Here is a 24,732-nt window from a genome sequence, read left to right on the forward strand (position 1 = left end):
TTCTTTTTCTTTATATCTTTTTCTCATTCTCTCGCACATAGAAAAGCAATCATATGGTTCCCGTAATTGCTTTGTCTGCTAGCGTGCCTGGATAGCCGAGTGGTTACGACGCTCGCCTTGGGACCGCGGGTACCCATGTTCCAATACCGCCTCGCCAAGAATCTTTATTTTGTTTTATTTAATTCTTCTCCCCCTCCTCTGCACTTCTCTTTTTCTCGCCTCCTACTTTCCTGCCTCCAACGCGTTGCTAGGCGACGCTTGATGACGTCATCGCTCGGCGATGAAATGCGCAGTTTCTGCGAAAGAGCTTGCAGAAACAGCTGAACTGGGCGGCCTTCCTGGTTTCTGTTCATTAACGCGATAACGTTAAAAAGCTCGTTTCGCAGAAATTCCGTTGTGAGCGTTAGTATCGACGTGATTAGTTGTGAGCGAAAAATCATCTTGTCCGTGACTGAAAAATCGAGTAATCCGCTGCGGTGGTCTAGTGGTTAAGGGGCTCGACTGCTGACCCGCAGGTCGCGGGATCGAATTCCGGCCTGGGTGGTTGCATTTTGGATGGAGGCGAAAATGCTAGAGGCCCGTGTACTTAGATTTAGGTGCGCATTAAAGAACCCCAGGTGGTGAAAACTTCCGGAGCCCTTCACTACAGCGTCTCTCATAATCATATCCTGGTTTTGGGACGTTAAACCCCAATAATTATTATTATAAAAAACTGAGAACGATGCACATAACATAAATAATAATAAATTTCAGTTCGAGCTAGAATCAAACCCATGCCGTCTGCGTGGCAAGCAGGGGTTCAACGACAGAGCTACGCTATTGCTTGAAACTGTTTCGAAAAAAAAAAACGCCAGGCCTGCGCTGAAACCGCAGCACAGTAACAGCGAAAGCTGGAAGAGCGGCGTTTCTAGAGCCCGTTAAGCTCTCTTGGGGCTACAATACAAGTACACTAGAAAGGTACCCACTACGCCATAAATCACAATTTTGTGAAGTTGGGAAGCACCTACTAAGCCATTATTCGTCATTCTGCGGAGAAGCGAGGCACCAGCTACACGTCTGTAAGGCATTATGTGCACTTTGTTGACGCGACGACTGATGACGATGAAGAATTATGGCTCAGCCCTTTGTAATGGGTTGGAATCTTTAAACGGCCCACCAGTTATGTAATTTGCATTGGGTGACGCCCGGTCGCTATTTCCCTCTCCCGTCATGCTGTATAACATACGTTGACGTGGGATAGAGACGGGGGGGGGGGGGCGAAGACCTCTACTGAGACCCCGAGGAAAAGGATCATGCGCTTATGGGCTTCCTTGGCAACCAATACAAGTGCACTTGCGATGAACCCACTACGCTATAAATCAGTGTAATTTTTGAGAAGTAGGGCAGCAGGCACTGTGCCATTTTTCGTCATTCTACGGAGAGCGTTGGTACCTGCTATACGCATGTAAGGCATTATGCGCACTTTGTTGATGCTGTGCCTGATGACGATGAAGAATTATGGCAGAGTCCTTTGTAATGGGTTGGAAGCATTCAACAACCTACTCGTTGCGCAATTCGCATTGTGTGACGCCTGGTTACAGAATTCGCGTTGTGCGACGCTTGGTGCTTATGTTACTCTTCTACCACGCTATATTGCATATGCTAATGTGGTTCCTTCCCGACATGAAGCCTGTATAGGACCTTTTTGCAAAGCAGTTTCAAGCACCGGCATGGCTCAGAGGTTGAATACTGAGCTGCCACGCCAGAGGGCCCAGGTTCGAACCTCGTTCCATCCTGGAATTTTTTTCTTATTTCGTTTTTTTTTCTTATTTCGAGCAATACTGGTTACGGACACCGGCGGCAGCGGCGGCGGCGGCGGGCAACTACGGCGCCAAAAACGGCCGGTGAAATGATCTCATAACAGCTTTCGCTGTAAAAACACTATATGAATGTCAAGTAGTGGAAGGAGCCTCCTTAACGCATGTAATATTGCGTGGCAGATGCGTATAATAGCACCAGGCGTCAAAACATGTGAATTGCGTAACCAGTGGGTGTTTCAAAGGTCCACCCATTACAAAGCGTTCAGAGAGATTTAATCGTCATCAGCTGCAAAAGCATCAACAAAGTGAGCAGCTGCGTAGATTTGTCTGTTGCCTTACGGATGCGTAGTGGGCCCTTCGCTGATTTGCAAACGGAAGAATTAGTCGTGGGCATTTAAAAAATGTAATTGAAGGAGGCATTTTAGGATAGTGTGAAACGGCCAACGTTACGCGCACAGTCGTTCGTTTCTTTACGGCGCGGTTGAGGCATGCATCGAGAACCGAAGCGAGGCTAGCAACTCAGAATATATAACAAATTTACGTCATCGTTAAAAAAGAAGACAGAATGAACCACGTGATCACAAAAAACAAAAAAACAAACAAGATATAAACCGCACATGCGCTCTCACCGAGGGAACAAAAAAAGAATAAAAAATAAACAAACACTTCTTTTTTAAGTTCTCTCTAAAAAAGCCGCCTTAAAATCAGAAAGCAAGGCGGACGGTTGGCTAACACACCCGCTGCCACTTTTCCTGATATGGAAGGCCTCAATGATTGCCCTGACGGATCGGTCGGTATGCGTGGAAACAATAGTGGTTTGATCAAACTGACGTTGGCACGTGCGCTCTTTGAAGTGCATTGCAAGATGCGAATATGGTGCCGCTTTCAATGAGCTTTCGTGTTCGCAAAGGTGTACATCTAGGTATCGGCCGGTTTGACTGATGTAAGGCTTTCCGCATGTGAAAGGAACATCGTATACACCTTCTTTTGCAACTCACAAACTTGGTGCCATGTTTGATACCACATACATACCTGGTTTCGGTTCTCTCTTTGTTTGCCAATGTTTGCACTGCAGGGCGTATCTTCGCCAATTTGTTTTTGGCCGTATTCGCATCTTGCTATGCACTGCAAACAGTGCCCGTGCCAATCTCAGTTTCATAAAACCAGCATTATTGACACGGATACCAACCGATCTGCCAAGGAGATCATGGAGGCCTTCCGCTTCAGGAAGTTCCAGTGGTTGCGTTAGCCAACTGTCCGTTTTGCTCTCTGAATGTGAGGTGGATTTTTAGAGTTAACGTAAAAAGCAGTCTTTGTTCTTTTTTTGTTTGTTCTTTTGTTTCCTTGGTGTGAGAGCATGCGCGGTTTATATCTCTTGATTGTTTGTTTCTTTTGTGGTCATGTGATTAATTCGGTTTTTTAACGATGGCGTACTTTTTTTTATGTGTATAAGAGGGCGTTGTTTCGAAATAAAACTTTCAGCTGCTAGTAGAGCCTTGTGCTGTGTTCTTCAAAATACTCCGTCATGAATGTATACCAACACGCCCAACTGCCAGTCATTCTAGCAACTCAAGCGGTCCTCGAACATTCTTTTATCTTTCTTTCTGCCGCTATTTCTTTCTCTTTCTCTCTGTTTTTTCTATCTGTTCTTTTCTCTTTTTTTCTATTTCTTTCTCTCTCTCTCTATTTCTCGCTTTCTCTTTCTTTATATCTTTTTTTCTCTCTCTTTTTGATTCTCTCTGTATCTTTCTCTTTCTGTACTTGTTATCTTTCTTCTCTCTCTCTCTCTCCAATTCTCGCTTCCTCTTTCTGTCCATCTCTTTTTCTACCTCTCTTTATTTCTCTCTCTCTTTCTTTGAATCTCTGTCTTTCACTCTTTCTTCCTCTATCTTTCTTTGATTCTCTGTCTTTCTCTCTCTCTTCTTCTTTCTGTCTTTCTTCCCTTTCTTTCTCTCTGTTTATCTCTTTCTTTCTATGATATGCCTTACTCTCTCCACTCCATCTTTCCCTTCTCTTCACGCTCATATTTTTTATCCTAACCTCACTTCTCTTTCCAACCTGCTATATACTATACTAAACAAGGCTATGGTATGCTCTGGGAGAGTGCCTGGATAGCCGAGTGGTTACGATGCTCGCCTTCGGATCCTGGGCACGCGGGTTCGAATCCTGCCTGATGAAGGCATTTTTTTCGCCAAAATTTCTCTTTGTCCTTCTTTGTCCTTCTCTCTTTGTCCTTCTCTCTTTGTCCTTCTGTGTCCCTCTCTGTACTCGTTCTCTCACTCGTCAGAGTTATCCGAATCGGGCGCTGGACAAATCGGCGCACGTGTTCTGTGAACGAAGCAGAATACGAAGAGGACGAACATAGCGCGCGCCAGTTCATGATGATGATAATTTTCTGGAAACGGATTACAACCAACGGCTGGAATAAACAGCGATGTGAGTGCACTTGAAGAACTCCAGGTGATCAAACTTATAGGGAACCCCAGAAACTGACACTGTTTTTACTGCTATGTAAATAGTAAATAAAAGCGATATTACAATTATGGAAACTGCATCATATATCAAACGTGAAGCGGACAAAATTGTATTAAAAGACCGGTCGAAATAGACCCCATATTTATTTCTATCACACGTGCAAAACTATCGTCGACGCTGCAGTGAATTCACGTAAATTCAGGAGTTTGCGTGAATATCCATAACAAATTTCAGTCCTGGAACCAGCAGTTTGCTTGCAAAGATGAATAGAACGTAACTTTCAGTTTCAGGTCCTCTTGATATACTCAAAGCATTGCAGTGGCTGTCTAACAGAAAACACCGTGTTTTACATAAATTTGAACAGGGAAATTACAGTTTATATTCAGCTATGCTATATTCTGGACGCATTTTCGTTCTGCAATCTTAGACTGGTAACGTTCAGTCTATAATATGTGACAACTAATTACAGCCTCATGCATGTGAGTCACTGCACGTGACTTTACTGTCGTAGACTCACGTGTAGGAAAATTGCTGCATGGATGCTTTCGGTGTTTCATGACTTTGTTAATTTTACGTCACAACTTGCAAACATAAAAGGGTGCAAACTTGGGCTTGTTAGCTTGGCTTTATAGCAGGGAACAGCGCAGATACACGAGACAAGACAGACTGGCACGACATCGACAAGTCCTGTCAGTCCCTCTTGTCTCTTGTATCTGAGCTGTTCCCTCCTATGTTGCAAAACTAAACACTCATTCATGTGAAGGGCCAAAGTGGCGCTTCCCACGTATCAAAGTAAAATTACTATTATTTCTCTTAATAACTGATTGGTTTATTCCGCAACAGAAAAACGAACTCAAGTCCACCGGATTTGAAGGCGCATTGTGTAAGCTCGAATAAACCCCGTTGCTACGCTGCTGCATATGATTTTTCACTGCGACCGCCAGTGCGATAAGACGAGTACAATTGTGTTTGTTCGATTCGCAACTGCTACTTTGGCGCCTTCTCTGCTTTTTATACGATTACTAGCAAAATATTCAGTGCAAGAATATGTGCCTCTGCCCAACCGGAGTGCCACATAACAGGACAACTACACAACCGGAGTGTTTGGCAATCCACTAAACATTTAGTGGATTTACGGATATAAATGATGTAAAGCTGCTTGCAGGAGCTGGCTGGCTGCCTGAACAGAGCCCTTACAAGTCTTACTGCAGCTGCATTAAGAAAGGAAGTGGTTTCTGTGGCTACGGAAACAGCGATTGCAAGTGCACATAAAATTGTACTTCTACAACTCGACGCATTTATGCACCATAAAGTTTCACCATTGCGTCCGACTTCCTTGTATTGCGCCCTCGCAATACGCAGAGCCAATGTTTCGAGCACGAGCGGACTAGTGGGGGAACACGCGCACTTGTTATATGCGCACATGCATCTTCTTTCCATTTCCACCGTACTTGGTGTTACACAGCACGGAAGACACCGCTTGTTGCTCAGGAAAAAATCGTACCATGTCCGATACTAAACTCCTCAGAACGCTGGAGCCATTAGAAACTCCATGAGCGGCGGCACAGACGTTGAATATATGTAGCGCACAAGAGAGCGCAGGCAGAAAGCCCTCGGCATTTTTAGTGACTTCACTGTCTTCTTCCAAGCATAGAGGTGCTATCAACATCGTGTAATTCTGCTGTTGATCATATACCACTGTGTTTTTTGGACGGCGGCTAGAGTTATACAAACTCAATTTCTGTCGAACTGTTCGCTTGGCTCTGCGTCGACCACCATTAACAACAAGCGGACCTGGTACGCCGCCACTAGTACGTTACACTACGCTTTCGAACAGCGCCGCTGCGGTAAATTTGCGGAACGGCGTTGTGCGTAGCAGACGGCACGATCGTTATGACCTTACCTTTGGTCGCCTACTGCGGCCCTCAGGGCCTCGAAAACAGAGAAACACTTTGTTTTGGTGGCTGGTAACTAGGGCAAAGAAAAGGCCTTTTTCTGAGGTAGGGCACGCCTATGACTTTCATGTGCATAGGCAGAAAACAGCAGCACTTTTTTGGAAAGTGGGCTGCATATACAAATCCGCTGCACCGATCTGTTGTATCAAGCTTGAAACATGTATAAATGCTTATATATGTGCACTGATTTACAGTTGATCGCATCTCGCTTTTACCAACGATATTCAAGCAGCTCAACAATCCAAGGGTAATGAAATAAGCAAGATATTCGTGCGAAGCCGTCGCGAAGAGCTGCAGAAAGCGCGTGAATTTTGTGGCGCACACAGTGCAGAAAAACCGTCTGTTGAAGACCAAGAAGAAGGCCTTACTTGAGATGGAAAACATTATGCTCACTATCTGTGGGTGTGTTAGGACTCTACTTCACACAAACATATGTTTTGATACACTGTTGCGCTGTTTCATATAGGTGCTGACTTAATTCCAACGATACCTCTGGGCGTAAGGCACACAAATCCATAAAGCGGTTAACAAATAGGATAACAAAGAACACCGCATTTTTTATTGTGCTTCCGACGTACTAGGAGGGTAAATCACATTTATAAGAAGAAATCACTTTGTAGAAATGCTTCACACAAGGGGAAACGTTACTTTCGCAGTCAAGTTGTGGCACTTACCCCAGAAGGCATGCACTGAATCGATCAACTCCGTTGCGCGGACACTAACGTTATCGAAAATGCAATGGATCTAACATAGCAAGCTGGCGGAGTTGGTAAGTTAACTCTTTAGGATAAACTTGCAGCGCGGAACATGCGAAGCACTGAGACAGGCACGAACGCTGTGTCGTGTGTCCCTTAGCCGTTTGATATGTGCTGCGCTGCAAGTTTATCCCAACATGAAAATGCAACTAACACATACTAGACACATATCTCAAGCGATGATGACGTTAGAAGTTTTGTAGTTAATGTTTTTACAATGGGCGCACTAACGCTTTCAGTAGCGCCACACCAGAAATTCACCGACGATTACGATACTGCCGAGTGCGAATTCTGAAGCGGAGCTTCGTGCTGGGGCAAGGCCAACAGTGTTTGACGTTTTAGCGCTCCGCAAGGTATCGACTACGCCCATTAATCATAGTTTTTGTGAAATAGGACAGCATCCACTATGTCATTATACGTCGTTCTGCGAATAAGCGCTGTACCCGCTGCACATATGTTAGGTATTATGTGCACTTGGGCGATGCGGCATGTGGCTGATGACGATGAAGAATTATGGCTGAGCACTTTGCAGTGGACTCGTTGCGCAATTACCATTTTGTGATGACTGGTTGTTATTTTACTCTTCTGCCACGCTATATTAAATAGGTTAACGAGATTCTTTGCCCGACATGACGCCTGTATCGGGTCCTTTTGCAAATGAGCTTCAAGCACTAGCGTGGCTCTGTGGTAGAATACTCGAGTGCCATGCAGAGAGGCCGGGTTGAGATCGCATTCGAACCTGCGTATTCTTTTCCTCATTTTACTTTTCCTGTCTATCGGTTACTTTTTTTTATTTCTCTCGGTTACGCCACCGACGGCGACGGCAACGGCGATGGCGACGCCGCTCAACGCAGTAACGGGCGCCTAAGAGCTGCGCTCTAATAAACATCCAAATCACAAAATGAACGACAGTTATTCCGAGCATACTATGGTACACTCATAGCTTGCCACACTGAATGTTTCTCTCTTGATTTAAGCTCCATTTCGCATGACGTCAATTTTCCGTCACCGCCAAAGTGAACAAGCACGGGCGGAAAGCAGAAATATTTCCCTGATAGCGCAATCACTTGCTCTTCCTGTTTACCCTATATCCCTCTGTTTTTCTTCAAAAACTTATAGAGATGCCGGTTCTAAAACGATTTCTTTATCTGCAGCGATTTCCGTATTTCCTGATCTCGCAGCACATGCTAGCAGAGCTAAAGCGGAACACCGAGTGATGAGACTCGCGCATTCATCCGCGTCTTTTTGTTTATGATGTATTGGCTTACAACGAGGCTTAAAAGAAAACACATTCTTAGCAAATAAGTGATCGTGGAGCGATGTCGTAAGAGCGCTGATTACGATTACTGTGGTATACTACCACTCTAAAGAATAGTTGTATAGAAAGTTCATTTTACCTATCAGCTACAAGTAGCCGCTGCCAAGAGGATCAACAGGCAGCCATCGTCCATTGTCTTTGAAACATGGCCATATTGCGTCTATTCCGGTAAAGTGCAGGTTTTGTTTAAGATATGCGCCTTAAATTCACGGATTATTGCATAAACGTCATTTTGACTTCGCGAGTTTTCGTGGTATTGTGACGACGCGTGACAGCGAGAGACTTTGAGCGCGGATCGAAAATATCTTACTAGTAGAAAAGGATAAAAACCAAGGTAGGTGCAGTATTTAAAGTACTTTGTTCTACTATGCCGCACCTAATTGTGTTTGAACACTCATTATCCCATGGGGCTCTTTTGCCTCTCTAGTTGCATGCCGTGACACGCGAACGTTGTGGGAAGGTTTGGCCCGGAAGGTTTTGCCCAATCATGAAAAGCTACTGCTGGACACTGAAGCGAAACAAAACGGTATTCCTCGTTATACCTGCCCAGACAAAAGAACTGCGAAACAGTGAAGAAAACATATATGAAAACATATCTACTTCAAAGCATTTGACCAAGTGATGCTTCTGTAGAGTTGTAGTAAGAAATGACAAAACGCTGAAATCTTGCGAAATGACAGTGGAGAATATGGGATTTGTTACGGCAGACAAACTGCAGCAAAAGAAAAAGTGACTCAATATTTACAGCAAACGTACCTTCTCTGCACTTACGTACCAATCGACTATTTCACCACCACGTTAGGCACTGAAGGACGTTTGAACGCAAACCTTGTGCTAATAACCAGGCTTCATGATCACAAGAGACATCAAGCGCTAGAATTGTTCATAAGAGGAAATTTCAGCCACTACGCATAATGAACTTATTATCATTGAAGGCACCCATCCAATAGCATAAGCACTTAAGAACGGATAGCTTTGTGAATTGCCCTTACTTGCAAATGTACCGGCTTAAATCGATTGCATTTTGGAGTATGCGAAGATTTTTTTGGGGCACTTTTGACATAGTCGACTATGCCAGCTTATCAATAAGAGATCTAATGTATAGAGTCACATTAGTATGTCACTCTTCCAATAGGAAAATGAGACCTCGGACGCAATGGCGTTATTTGTCTTTCGAGTGAGCGCTACTGCCCCCAGGTTTATCCCAATCGTCGTGATGATGTGGATTATGTGACCATGACGTAAAGACAACTTGTGATGATGCTCAACGCACGGTCGCGAGAAGAGAGTAACTTGTAATGGTGGTGCCTGTGGTAAGGAAATGCGGAAGGGCTACGTGCTGTGGAAGAGCTACGTGCCGCGCAAGAGACGTTGCTTGGAAGACGTTGAATAGCACCTCGCTGTATGGCGCTTCAAATGGTGGTCGGTGACTACCGAGCGGCCGCAGTCGCGGTGCTCGAGGAGTGAGTGGCTCCTCAGTCCTTAGCCCAGCTGAGAGCGGCAGCCTGGTTCTTCTAAGCACTAGCCAGTCGACAGCAGCAGAGTGCCGCTCTCTTTTTGTTCTGCCATTTCACGGATAGATGTTGGCGTAGCGGCGATGGTTCAATACGTAACAGTCAAATCCAAGCATCTCAAGGTGTGCTGCAGACCTCACATTGCTCAGTGACGCGCCCACAATGACAACCATCACGGCCACCATGACATCATCTATCGACGAGCTGAAGAGCGCATGAGTGATTGGCACGTCTTCTCCTGAGTAGTAGATATTTAGAAGGGTAGCTGTTCGCGCCAGTTGATATTGCATGGTCCTTAGCGTAACAGGGCTGAAGCACGAATTGTCCCCTTGTCTATTGTTGTGCTACCATGCTATTACGCTAAAGAAAATGGTAGACATTGTCACAAGTGCGCTTACGCCGGTGTGTGTAATATGATGTATCCTCTAGCGCCATAACATGCTCGGCATAGGACGTGGAAAGCTCGTGACTGTCATTTTGTATAATAAAACATCGTGGGCGCATATTTTTTTCACCCATGACAATCTAGTGAGCCTGGCAAGTAGCTTGTCCAACAAGGAGGCCTGAATTCGGGTTGGTGCACGTAACGCAACTGTATCGTCACGGAGGAGATAGAAAAGCTATTTAGGCCTAATATACAGGAGCTGCTTCTATTATGGCAAGACTTCGTGCTTGGTTAGACCAGAAATGCACTGCACAGGAAGTCGAACGCGTCAAGTAAAGATGCGAATGTAAACTACCTTACAAAAAAAACTCACAGTTTCGCCGTAAGGGCGCAGCAATAAATGCGATAGCGAGAAATTAGAATGTCACACAAAGAACGACAAGTACCTCGACACTTGCAGCGCAGACGGAAAATATTTGAGGCGAAAGCTATCAGCATACTTGGTGGCGCATTTGTAAGCTCACTATCTATAGCCCAGTCAAGCAAAGAACTGACTTTTCTCTGCCTGGATTGAATGGTCATCAATCTGTTAACGTATTTTTGGTTTCCTTGTTTGATACTCCTCCGCGTCACATGGTACGCTGAGTGTATAAAATGTAACAAGACCGCACATAATTACGTAAGAAGACCTCACATAATAAACAGACGATGCTCTTCATGTCGCCATTTCTAAATTCTTCTTTATTCTCCCCCAGTTGGTTGGTTGGTTGGTTCCTTGGGGGAATAGCCCAACCCACTACGGGGATCGGCCACGAAGCGTGCGGCAGTAGACTTTGTGAAAAAATAAGTTAAAATGAATATGCGAAAAAGATAATTTATTGTAAAGAAAAAAAAATGTTTGGGCAATTTTGGTTCTTTTTTTTCTTTAATGAAATGTTAATTAAACGATTGTTAAATAATAAAATTAAATAAATAAGCAATTACAGAAATTTAAGTAAGGGAATGAAAAGATATATTTCTACTTATAATATTAACATGGCAGTCTCTTTGTTTCTTTAATATAAATGAATATGGCATCATATATGCCCCTGTTGCATTGCCCTAGTGCCGACGCCACCAGGGAGAGTAATGCTGATGTGGAAAGCTCAAGGCCAAGTTTTTGAAAAGGAGGTTTTAGAAGTCTTTGCCTTATGTTTTGGTATCTTCGACATTCTGTGAAGTAGTGCTCTATTGTTTCCGCTTGATTACAATAATTACAGTTAGGGGAAGGAACGAAACCAGGCCTGTGTAAATAAAAATTTAGTGACGGTATTCTGCATCGCAGTCTAGTTAACGTTACTTCCAATTGCCTTGTACTACACCATGTGCTATTCCACGAAAACCTTAGGTGCTGAAAATATGTATTGTTTAGGACGGAAGATTTAGTGCGTTCCTCTTGCAGACAAAAATTTCGGAATCGTGCGATCGTGTTATTAGAAGACGGCCTCAGAACAAGTCCCCCTGGCCTGAATTCTGTCGTCTTCTTCCTCAACTGCTTGAGCTTGCTTCATAAAATATGATCGGAAACACGGAATAATCAAACCATTTAGAAGTTATCGCTCACACTGTCGTCTTGCACTCCCTTCTAACCCCACCCTTGTTTCCTATTACTCTGAGTTGTGCCAAACACTCAGAAGGTAAGTTGATTGTGCACTGGTGTATAAGAGCTTGCACAATGTCTGTTGGTGCTTGGCAGCAATAGCACCGTTTCACGTAGATGAACCCGTGTTGAAGTCTCTTGGCACATCTCCATTCCGACGACTAACATCTATGATCATGATTTAACCCTCTTGGTAACTGAAGTAGTTGACATACATCTGGACACAGCATACGGTGAATTCCGTACAAAGATGACATCAACAAGCAGCTAATAAACGTTGGTGCTCGCTGCAGGTTTGGTAGTAGCGCCGCGTACGAAAATGGTAAGGAAGAAGATGACAGGAAAGAGGCTCACTGGCAACTAAGCTTTATTTTGCGTCGATTGCAATTATAAAGCCATGAAAATACCACGTGTTACCGATAACACTGCCACATAGTAAAACCAGATAAACCGCCTGCCGCGCTAATCGTCGAAATAGTCTATTTCACATGAAAGTGTGTCAAGAGACAGCTTGCGGATGCATCTGCTCCCCAACTTGTTGATGACATACGCTTCAAATAACTCACGCTCCTGTTTTCTTCCATATCTTTTTAGTACTCGCGTCTTCTCCAGCTCAGGTGTGTGAGTTATTTTAAGCGTATGTCATCAACAAGTTGGGGAGCAGATACATCAGCAAGCCGTCTCTTGACCCATTTTCCTTGTGAAATTTCATGTGACCATTTTCATGTGAAATTTCATGTGACCATTTTCATGTGAAATTTTATGTGGCCATTTTAATGTGAACCTCCGTTGCGCTGAAACTCGGAATCGCTCCCTCTCGGCGCTCGTTAGTGACATGATTCATATCACTGCTCCCAGATGGCGGTACCACCACCGCCAACCAAGATCAGTGCGAGAAAGAGAAGGTGTGGGAGATACAAGGCGCTTAAGTAAAGCGCCTTGCATGTGCGTCGCTAGCAACCTCTTCTAGGAAAGGCGCACGCCTTTATTATTCAGTGCAGCCCTTGCTATGGAAAGACGCGCTCGTAAAGTTCGTCTCTGACGACACGCCCCCTAACGTGTTTCGCATTTGCATGGGCTCTCCGAATTACTGTGGTGAACTCGACTTACTGCGCAACCAGCAGGAAAGAAGAAGGGAGACAGGACACCTTCTGTCTCCCTTCTTCTTTCCTGCTGGTTGCGCAGTAAGTCGAGTTTACAAGTATGAACCAACTACTCTGCAAAGAAGTTTTACTGTGGTGACTTAATTGTGGCTGTGCGCGGAGTTGCGGGGCGCGTTTTACCGGGGGTGAACGTGTTGATTACGGCGTCCGACGGGCACCGTATCCTATAGGCTTCCCAAGCAACGCTTAGCGGCACTGCTGGATGGATGGATGGATGGATGCTATGAGCGCCCCCTTTGTAACGGGGCGGTAACATGTCTGCCACCAGGCTCGAGAAAAAAAAACCTTCCTTGTTTTATGTTGGCCTAATACCTTATCCACATTGATTAAATCTATGTTATTATACAAAAAAAATATAAATTCACGGTCCATCTCTCTGCCTCTTAAGGCAGAATGACCTTATTTTTCCGCATTATTTATTTTTGTACTTTATCTCTACCTTTCTGCCACCAATACTCAAACCGTCTCTTACATATTTCTATCGCGGACGTGTTCAGCTTTCCATTGTTGTCCCCAAAACCCAAGGCTTCCTGTAGACTCGTGCCCACACGTATACCTGGGTGAATATCGCCACATTCAATCAGTACATATTCCATCGTTTCCTTAGTTCCCCCGCAGCATGTATATTGTTCTTCTTCGTTACTGAATCTCGCTTTATAACTACGCGTTCTAAGGCAGCCCGACCTTGCTTCAAGCAGTAAAGCGCTTCCCCTTGAATTATCATAAAACCTTTCCCTCCTCATTTCGTTTTTTCCCTTTCGGTAGTTACTCAGAGCCGGCTTCTTTTCCATCGCTGTCATCCAATAAGTCCTCTCCGCCTCTCTGACCTTCCGCTTAATGCTCCTTGTTGCCATATCGCCCGCACTGCCAGCCGTATATTTACTGGTGAGCCTCCTAGTTCTTTTTCTCCACTGCGTGTCAACGCTTTTTCTATACAAATACCTGAAAACCTTCTCTGCCCATCTACTCTTCTTCATTTTCCTCAGCCTCTCTTCGAATCTCATTTTGCGCTTCCCTCACTTCAAAGCCTGTCCATCCCATATCTCCCTTTACAGCCTCATTTGTCGTCTTCCCGTGAGCGCCCAACGCGAGGCGGCCCACCGTCCTTTGATTTACATCCATTCCTGATTGTACCTCTGACTTCATGCACACCACTGAGTTCTCAATTGTAAGCCCCGGGACCATCACACCCTTCCACAGCCCTCGAAGCACCTCGTACCTATTGTATCCCCATAAAGCTCTGCGCTTCATAATTGCAGCATTCCTCTTTCCCTTTGCTACCGATGCTTTTTCTTGTACCTCTATATATCTATCCCCCTCATTTACCCATACTCCGAGGTACTTGTACTCGCTTACCCTCGGTATTTTTTGGCCCTGTATGAAGACCGCATGGTCTTCGTGATCTTTGAATACCATAAATCCACATTTTGTTGCACTAAATCCTAGTCCTAGAGCCTCACATTCCCTTCCGCATATATCTGCCAGTCGCTGTATGTCATCTTGACTGTCCGCAAATAAGACAATATCATCAGTATAAAATAGACCTGGAAGCTTCTGCTCAACCATCGTGCCGACCTGTTTGTGCGACAAATTAAATCCAATTTTGCTACCTTCTAGCGCTTTTTCCATCCTCACCATGTACAGCATGAATAACAGCGGGGACAAAGGACATCCCTGTCTCAGCCCCTTGCTAATTTCAACGCTGTCCCTGCTACTTATTCCTTCCCATTCTATACAAACTGTATTTTCTCGGTATATTTCCCTCAAAAGCTGTATGCAGTCGTCCCCTATGCCCGCTTCTTTCAATATATCCCACAAAATTTCCCGATTAACGTTGTCATACGCCCCCGTGATATCTAGATAAGCTACGTATAAGGGCCTGTTTTCTATTTTCGATATTTCTATACACTGGCTAAGAACAAACAGATTATCGTCTAACCGCCTGTCGATTCGAAATCCATTCTGAAGTTCTCCCAAAATATCATTTTGTTCTACCCACGCTTCTACTTTTAATTTTACTGCCTGCATCGCCAACCTGTACAGCCCCGATTTAATGGTTAGCGGTCTATACGAGCGAATGTTATCCTTTTCTCCCCTGCCTTTATAAATTAAGTTCATTCTACTTTTTCGCCTACTGTCTGGTATTTCCCTCTCCTGTAAGCACTTTTCTACGGCTTTCAGCAGTGCTTCTTTGGTGTTATGTCCGAGTTCGTTAATGAGGCTGACGGGAACCCCATCTAAGCCCGGAGTAGTGCGCTTAGGAATTTTTCCTTCGGCCTTCTTCCAATTGAAATTCTCTAGTACTACATCGTCGTCAGTTGCACTCATTTTGCGTACTTTTACTCACCGGGGCAATCCCCTGGGTGACATTTTTAAACGAATCGGCTGTTATCTTTCGGATGTAACCTAGCGCTTCATGCCCTTCCAATTGATTTCCTCCTTCATCTACCAAACGTTGTTGCATTTTGACAGACTTCCTACCTAGCGCTTTTAGGTGGCTCCAAAATATCCTAGGTGCGGACTTCTTCTTTTCGCGAATCTCTGTCATCCAGCGTTCACTTTCACCTTTAATTTTTGCCTCGACTTATTTCTGTACAATGGATTTTTGCTCTAAATATATTTCCCATATTTGGTTGACTTCGTCCTGTGGCCGCTTCTCCTTTTTTGCCTGTCTGTGCTCTCGTGATGCCTCACGTCGCTTCTCGATCGCCTCCCGGATTTCTTTGTTCCACCAACATTTTGGCTTTCTCTTTCCTTTCCAACAAATAGTTTTCTTCTCTTTTTCTATTTCTTTCGTGATTACATGTAGCAGCTCACTATACTTCCAGTCTTTGCCTGGTAGTTCGTCTACTTTTTCCTCGACTCTTGCGGCTATATCTGTTATTTGTTTGTCATTTAGATACAAGCTGCCAAACTTTGATTCTATGTTCTTATTTTCAGTTTTATATCCCATTTGTAATATTATGCGTTTATGATCACTACCTAAGCTGTTAATGCCTTTCTCGTCTATTCTCATCTCTCTAAGTTTGTCATATATTCCTTCTGTCATGAGACAATAATCAATGCTCGATTGCCTGTTTCCGACTTCCCACGTGATCTGCCCCTCACACTTAGGCCCCACGTTAACTATCTCAAGACTATGTTGCTCGGAGAGATCTAGCAATAACTTGCCATTGGTGTCTGAATATCCGTCAAGGTCATGAATGTGAGCGTTCATGTCCCCTAGAAGGATTATTTCGGCATCATGACCAAATTCTTTATTATCGGTGCTTATGCATTTCACTCTCTCCATATTCTTTTCTCTGCAGTTATTCTCCGTCCACAAGTAAGCTACACCTAGCCCCATTTTCTTTCCACCTACTGTGCCAGAAACCCAGAGGTGCTCTGAACACGTCTGTTTCACTCTATCCCATTTTGTTCTGCTAGCATTCCAACGCCCCCACCTCTCCTTTCTGATGTGATCCTGTTACATCCTTCCCAAATATAATTGTCAATATTTGGTGGCTCTTCCAAGTCTCTAAGGTGTGTTTCAGTAACCGCATAAACACCTATCTGTTCCTTGTTTAACTGTCCCTCAATCTCTAACCATTTTGCCTTTTTTCTGCCACCCTGCATGTTAATGTAACTAATTGCAAGACGCGCCTTCTCTCTTCTTTTACCTTTTCTCTGGTTTTTCGCTATACTGCCTGTCAAAGAGTCCTCCTGGTTGCTTTCCTCATTACAAGCTACCCTGGGCACCGAAGGGCCCGCGTGCCCCCCAAAAAAGCTACTGCGCGTCCCGCAAGTCGCCAACCCACCTCATGACCAAGCTTCCTATCGAAGTGTATTCCATCTCATCGAAAACCACCCCACCTGTGCACCTCTCTGTTTATTTCCACTACCTCGATGCCTTTCTCTCGACTCATCTGCCATACCGCTTTGTTTGCGTCGAGAACCGCTCTATGCAGGTTGCCGTCACGCACCGGTACCTCCGGTATTGTGCATACCACTATCTGCACCTGAGGGGAAATGGCGCGCATGTCATCTACCCCTTTTGCTAATGTGGTCGCTAGTTCGGCTGATTCTTCATTCAAGACGTCGTTTAGACCTCCCGCGATTATCACGAGGTTACGTTCATTAGCCTTAGTTGCGAGTTTTGCGCTAGCTTGTCTCGTCACTGATCCCAGCCCCCCATGTCCCGGGAACTTCCCTATTAAAACTCATTTGTCGCCTCTCACCCTTTCCTTGACTGCTTCTGCGCATCTAACTAAATTCGAGTCCCCGGCGATTATCACGTGCTCCGACTTTTCTGCTGGACTGTCCCGCACCTGGCCACTGCCTCGGTTACTAGCGCGTGCCACTGCTGCTGTATTGTCCCCTCCCCTTCCCAAAACGACTTCGCGGAAGCTGGGTCCTGTGACCCTTGCACCTGTCTTTTCCAAACCTGTTTCCCCCTTCGCGTCTACCACTGTGGGGGTCGATGCCCCTCTGTTCCCGCTGTCGCTTGCTTCCTTGTTCGCCATGACTGCCTTTGCTAACCCCTCCTCGGCTGACTTAAGCCTTTCCCCCATAGCCATCGTTTTTTCCGGCTCTGTCGCCAACGCATTCTCCAGCTCGGCGATTCTTACCATGAGCTCATTCTGGGCTGCCATCATTATTTCCATTGCTAAGAGGTTTATTGGCAAAGAATATGGCAAGAACAAGCAGCGGTCAGCAGCGTTCGGCCAAGCGCAGCAACCACGAGCCCATGCCGATGGTGATGCCGCTCAAGCGCAGAGCAATGCCGCTGAGGCCACTCTTCTTCTTTACAATTGCCCTCCGCAGAAAAAGGCGCCATCCTGGCGGCTTAGGGTGAGGACACAACGATTGGGTCGTAGTACGGCTTAATACGAGAGACGTGGACCAGTTCGCGGCCCCGATAGCGTAGATCTGTCGATGGTGTGATGGGCTCCACGAGGTAATTGACGGAGGACGTTTGCTCTACAACGCGGTATGGTCCGAGGTATTTGGCAACGAGTTTTGCGGAGCGGCCGGGTGCGGTAGCGGGTACCCGAAGCCATACCAAAGAGCCAGGGGGAAAAGTTGGTGCCGAACGCTCTCCAGGTTGACGGGATTGCTGCTGCCACTGGTCCTCGGTAGAAAAGGAGCGGGCAAGCTGACGGCATTCTTCAGCATGTCGGGCAGCTTCGGACAGGGGGGTACTTTCGGACTCGTCAGGTTTATATGGAAGAATGGTGTCAATTGTATTGGACGGTTCTCGTCCGTATAGAAGAAAGTACGGAGAAAATCCAGTAGTAGCTTGTGCCGCAGTATTGTAAGCGTAGGTGACGAAAGGGAGAACTTGATCCCAATTTGAATGATCAGAGGCGACGTACATTGATAGCATATCGCCAAGAGTACGGTTGAAGCGCTCTGTCATGCCGTTCGTTTGCGGATGATACGCTGTACTTGTGCGGTGCACGATTCGGCATTCGTCAAGTAGTGCCTTCAAAGCGTCGGCAAGGAAGGCACGCCCTCTATCGCTTAGGAGCTCGCGAGGGGCGCCATGTCGCAGAACGAAATGTCGTTACAGAAACGTGGCAACGTCACGGGCTGTGGCAGTCGGCAGTGCGGCTGTTTCGGCATAGCGCGTCAGATGATCTACCGCAACGATAATCCAGCGGTTACCTGCTAGAGTTGATGGCAGAGGTCCGTATATGTCGATGCCAACACGGTCAAAGGGTCGACTAGGGCAGGGAAGAGGTTGTGCCGGATAGACTTGTCCGGCAGGTAACTTTCGTCGTTGGCACTGAGCACATGAGCGAATGAACTTCCGTACGTAGTTATACATGCCGCGCCAATAAAATCGGAGTCGAAGCCTAGCGTATGTCTTGAAGAGGCCTGCATGCGCGCACTGTGGGTCCGCGTGGAAAGCATCGCATATAACAGCACGGAGGTGGCGGGGTATCACAAGAAGCCACTTGCGACCGTCGGAAAGGTGGTTGCGTCGATAAAGAAGGTCATCCCGAATGCAAAAGTTGGTAGCCTGGCGACGGAGAGCACGAGACGGCGAAGAGGTGACGGGATCAGAAAGGATGCCAATGAGGGCACTGATCCAGGGATCCTTCCGTTGCTCCGCCGTCATGTTGCGTAGGGCGGGAAATACAAGTGCAGGCTCAAGGACAGATAGGCAAGCACCATCATCCGATACCGGTGATCGAGAAAGGGCGTCAGCGTCCGTGTGCTTGCGACCGGATCTGTAAATAACGCGGATGTCGTACTCCTGAAGTTTGAGGGCCCAGCGAGCAAGTCGTCCAGAGAGGTCCTTAAAAGTGGATAGCCAACAAAGGGCGTGGTGGTCAGTGACGACGTCAAATGCGTGACCATACAGGTAAGGGCGGAATTTTCCAAGGGCCCAAATAATGGCTAAACACTCTTTCTCGGTAACTGAGTAGTTAGCCTCGGCTTTCGTCAGAGTTCGGCTCGCGTAGGCGACGACATATTCATGAAACCCTGTTTTTCGTTGCGCGAGCACAGCGCCAAGTCCGACGCCGCTGGCATCAGTGTGGACCTCCGTCGGAGCGGTAGGATCGAAGTGGCGGAGGATGGGCGGCGAAGTTAGCAGACGGCGTAATTTGGTGAAGGCGTCGTCGCAGGCTGGTGACCAAGCGGAAAGGTCCTTGTCGCCGCTAAGTAGGTCTGTCAAGGGCGCACATATGGAGGCGAAATTTCGAATGAAGCGTCTGAAGTACGATGACAAGCCGACAAAGCTTCGGAGCTCCTTGAGGTTCTTCGGTTTAGGAAAATCGGCGACTGCGCGAAGCTTGGCTGGGTCTGGAAGGATGCCATCCCGCGATACGACGTGTCCAAGAATGGTGAGCTGTCGGGCGCCGAAACGACATTTTTTTAGGTTGAGCTGAAGTCCTGCGTCAGTGAGGCATGTGAGAACGCGCTCGAGACGACTTAAATGGGTGTTGAAATCGGCGGAAAAGACAACTATGTCGTCGAGGTAGCATAAACAGGTGTTCCACTTGAGGCCTCGTAAAATAGTGTCCATCATCCTCTCAAAAGTGGCTGGGGCATTGCATAGGCCAAAAGGCATGACAGTAAATTCGTATAATCCGTCAGGTGTGACAAATGCTGTTTTCGCGCGATCAGATGCTTCCATGGGAACTTGCCAGTACCCAGATCGCAAATCCAGCGAAGAAAAGTAGAGGGCATCGTCGATTCGCGGTAAGGGATAAACGTCCTTCCGGGTTATCTTGTTTAAACGTCGGTAGTCGACACAGAAGCGAATGGAACCATCCTTCTTCTTAACAAGAACGACCGGTGACGCCCAAGGACCGTTGGAAGGTTGCACAATACCTCGCTGGAGCATGTCAGCAACCTGATCGTCAATAACACGGCGCTCCGACGCTGAGACCCGATAGGGACGTTGCCGTAGAGGCGCATGGCCTCCTGTGTCAATCGTGTGAGAAATGGTCGATGTGCGGCCGAGACCAGAAGCATGGCTGTCAAAAGAAGCGCGAAACTTCCGCAGTAGGGTGATCAGCTGTCTTCGTTCTGAAGAAGACGTTGCGGCATCGATGGAGCGATGGAAAGCGTCAAGGAGTGGCTGATCAACAGCAGGGTCAGAAGTGAGTGCGCTGATGTCCGTAGAAACTGAAGTAGCCGGAGCGTGAAAAATATAAACGGTGCCGGTCGGCTGTACGCGACCAAGGCATTCACCATGGAACAAATGTAAGGGCCACGCCAGTGTGTTGTGAACGAGCGTCTTCGTGACGCCACTGTGGAGAGTAAGGAGAGCGACGGGCAGTGGAGAACACTTGCGGTGAATGAAGAGGTCAGAGGGCGTAAAGAGAACATCGCCATCTGAAATAGCGGCGCACGACACAGGCACAAGCATGGAAGAACTCGGGGGAATGGTGGTGTCGTCGGATACCCACAGTTTATAACACGGAAGGGGGGTTTCGACAGCATCAGCGTCTGGAAGTGCAGAAAGCTCGAGTTCGGCGCGACAGCAGTCAATGACGGCGTTATTATTCGCAAGGAAGTCCCAGCCTAATATAACGTCATGGGAACACGAGTGCAGCACAACAAATTCCACGGTATACACAAGTCCTTGGATGACGACTCGTGAGGTGCAGGCCGCGAGAGGTGTTATGCTTTGCGCGTTCGCCGTTCGAAGAGACAGGTCGGATAATGGCGTCAGAACTTTTCGGAGTTCGCGGCACAGCTGGGCGGAAATTACGGATACAGCGGCGCCTGTGTCGACAAGTGCCATGACGACGGTACCATCGACAGACACTTCAATTACGTTGGCTGGAGAGGGGCGAGGACTTGTGCATGGCGACGGGGACGCAGTTCGTGCCTCGGGAACTGCGGCCATCAGTTTTCCTGCTCGGTGGGTCCGGTGCGTCCACGCATCGGAGAAAGCGAGCGACGACGTGGAGATGGTGAGCGGCGGGTTGGTGCGAAGGAGCGATCAGGGTCAGGGCCAAATGAAGAGGACGGATTGCTGGAAGGCGCAGAGGAAAACTGAGGAGCGAAAGACGGCATTCGTCGAATGTTTGGAGGAGAAGCTGTGCGACGACGGCAATAACGCGCCACGTGGCCAACACCACCACAAGCGAAACAGATGGGACGGTCATCGTAGGTCCGCCATGGGTTGGAGTAGGCTCCTAGCTGCGGCTGAGGGGTCGGAAAAGGCGGCCGGTGTGGCATCGGCATAGGGGGCGGTGAAAAGGTCGGTGGTGGATACATAGGTGGTGGCTGGAGTGTCTGGTGAAGAGGTCGGGCAACGGCTTCTGCATACGTGAGTGGTGCAGTGACTGGCGGCGGTTCACGGGCTGGCGGAATAGCATGCGCGACCTGGTCTTGGATGAAGTCGCGGAGCGTAGGTGCCGAGCTGCGTGGTTGGTCTGGGACGCAAGACATCAAAGAGAGTTGACGAGCGACCTCGGCGCGTATGAATTCCTGAATCTTCGACAGCAGAGGAGCGTGGTCGTCTCCGATGCCAAGACGGGTCTCCCTTTTCGGAGGTGCACTGAGGTACGGGCATGGTACGGGGGCGGAGTCACTTTTCTTTTTGTTGTTGTTCGTTTCCTGACGTCACTTCCGTTTCTTTTTTTTTCTTCTTTTTCGCGTAGAGCGGCCAGGAGCGGCTGCATGTTTTCAAAAGTCTTTTTTTTCTTTTTGCGCGGGTAGGAACAACGCTGTGGCCAATCCCCCTCGTTGGTATGAGCCGGTTTCCTTAGGGCAAACAAACAAACGCTGTGCAGAGACCTTTAATCGCGATTTGGCTAACCTCAGAGCCAAACTCGATCCGTGCCGGCCCTGATCGCGATCAAAAGTGTTCGTACGACACCGGTATGACACGGTATGAAAGCAAGCTTGACGGCTCGCAGAAGTTCGAGCTATCGTGGTGACCGCTGTTATGACGGTGGATACGCAGGTCGTTGAAGGCGCACGTAATATTTCCGAGGTTATTGTCGTGATCGACTTGAACATAAGCCTCCTGTGTTCCCGAAGAATCTGACCTGGAAACTGGACTCGCTTGAGCGCTGGCCAGACGTCGGCTGAGTTCAGTAACGAACTCTGGAATTAAAACTGCTGAACGAGTTGGCTGGGTGAGTGGAGTATAGTTAATGCGCGCTAAATATGTTAATACTTTAATGAGGACGCGTCCAATGTCGACCGCATCCTGGATTATTACGTTGGCCGTCGTTCCAGTACCAAGCAGCTACTTGGTGGCCCGTGGGCTGGCCGTATGTCGTATCCAATCTTTACTCGCGCGTCGCAGGCGCACGAACAATAAATCGAGCAATGTTGCAGGAACAAAAGCAACAAACCGTGTATCATTGTGTCACCATAGAGAAAGGTATCACTGCCACTGTCATAATAGCCGACACCACGATGGCTCGAACTTCTGCGTGCCGTCGAGCTTGCTTTCACACCGTGCCATAATACCGGTGTCGCACGGACACTTTTGATCGCGATCGACAGCCAACGTATCCAGGATGCGGTCGACAGTTCGGCATTGAACTCAGCTGACGTCTGGCCAGCGCTCAAGCGAGTCCAGTTTCCAGGTCAGATTCTTCGGGAACACAGGAAGCTTATGTTCAAGTCGATCACGACAATAACCTTGGAAATATTACGTGCGCCTTCAACGACCTGCGTATCCACCGTCATAACAGCGGTCACCACGATGGCTCGAACTTCTGCGAGCCGTCAAGCTTGCTTTCACACCGTGTCATATACCGGTGTCGTACGGACACTTGATCGCAATCAGGGCCGACACGGATCGAGTTTGGCTCTGAGGTTAGCCAAATCGCGATTAAACGATTAAACCTGCAGCGATCAAATGTGCCCGTGTCCGCAGAGAACATCGTGTCAGCCTGTCGGCGCTGTCGGGTTAGTCGGGTCCATGCTCTGCAGTGTTGTCCCTCCTACCCGCGCAAAAAAAAACAAAAACAAAAATAATGACTTCAGAAAACATACAGCCGCTCCACGCAAAAAAAGAAAAAACGGAAGTGACGTCCGGAAACGAACAACAACAAAAAGAAAAGTGACTCCGCCCCCGTACCTCAATGCACCTCCGGAAAGGGAGACCCTGCCAAGACTGGCGAGAGAGTCGTCAGGCACCGAAGGACGTCTGGTGTGAAGACGTTGCCGTCGTAACTCGTCGTAACTCTGGCATAATTCTGTCAGTTCGACGACAGAGCGGGGACTCTTCGACAGTAACATTTGGAAAGCGTCGTCCTCAATGCCCTTCATAATATGTTTGATTTTTTTCTCTTCGGACAGAGACTGCGCGCGATTTCGGGTCACGGTTAAATCGTCTCGATACCACCGAGGGACACTGGCTGCGCTGGCGTCGCCGAGGCAGCCTAGGCGCAGTTACGTACTTTGCCTTTCGCTTCGTGTTAGCGTGCGCCGGCTTATCGGAGTAGTGCAGCTTTCACATGCACGAACGGGATTTCTAAGCCGCCGACTACATCGATTGCGAGAGCACCGACTAACAATACTGCTGCAATACTCGTTGCATAAAAGACACGATTTCGACGGGCGAATATCGTGCCTTGGTGGAACGAGACAGAGGCCAGCGGGACGCACGCGTTTGCGGCTCAAGCTACGAACCTCTACGAACTAGGCGTCAACATGGGTGCATCTACGCCAAATGGTGCTATAGCTGCCAAACACGAATAGACATTGTACAAGCTCTCATGTATCACTACACAATAAGCACTACTTCTGTGAAGACACGTTTCACTTTCGTGTTATATACCGATTCCTATGACGGAGGGATCAGCCACATCTTTTTTGTTCCACTCCACTTCGCGATCTCCACTTCCCTTCTTTCTCCGTTGTCTGTTCCTGCGCTATTTGCTGAATATAGAGTACCAACTAGCCCCTTCTCAAACCATACTTGGAGAAGGATCAGCCGTTCCTCGACGTGATCAAGCTTCTCACGCTCTTGGAGATCAGGGCGAACCCACAATCGCCGCTGCCATCATTTCTTCTTCGGCGAATGGTTCTTTCTGCTCGTCATGCGTGGCTAGAAAACAGCGTGCCAGCAGGCATAACAGCGCGCCGCCTCTATAGGGAACCGAAGCTCAATTTTGCGGGGCGACGACAGCGCCGCGCTGCGGCTCTGGAGGAAAGCTCTGGAGCTACCGGGGGCTAAAGCCCCTCCATCGCGTCTACTGCCGCTTTAAGTACCGCCATCTATTGTTCGACGATGACGCCCACTTCCGGTTCTGGAGCTTCCG

Source organism: Rhipicephalus sanguineus, chromosome 3 (assembly GCF_013339695.2).
Source record: "Rhipicephalus sanguineus isolate Rsan-2018 chromosome 3, BIME_Rsan_1.4, whole genome shotgun sequence".
Lineage (NCBI taxonomy): Eukaryota > Metazoa > Arthropoda > Arachnida > Ixodida > Ixodidae > Rhipicephalus > Rhipicephalus sanguineus.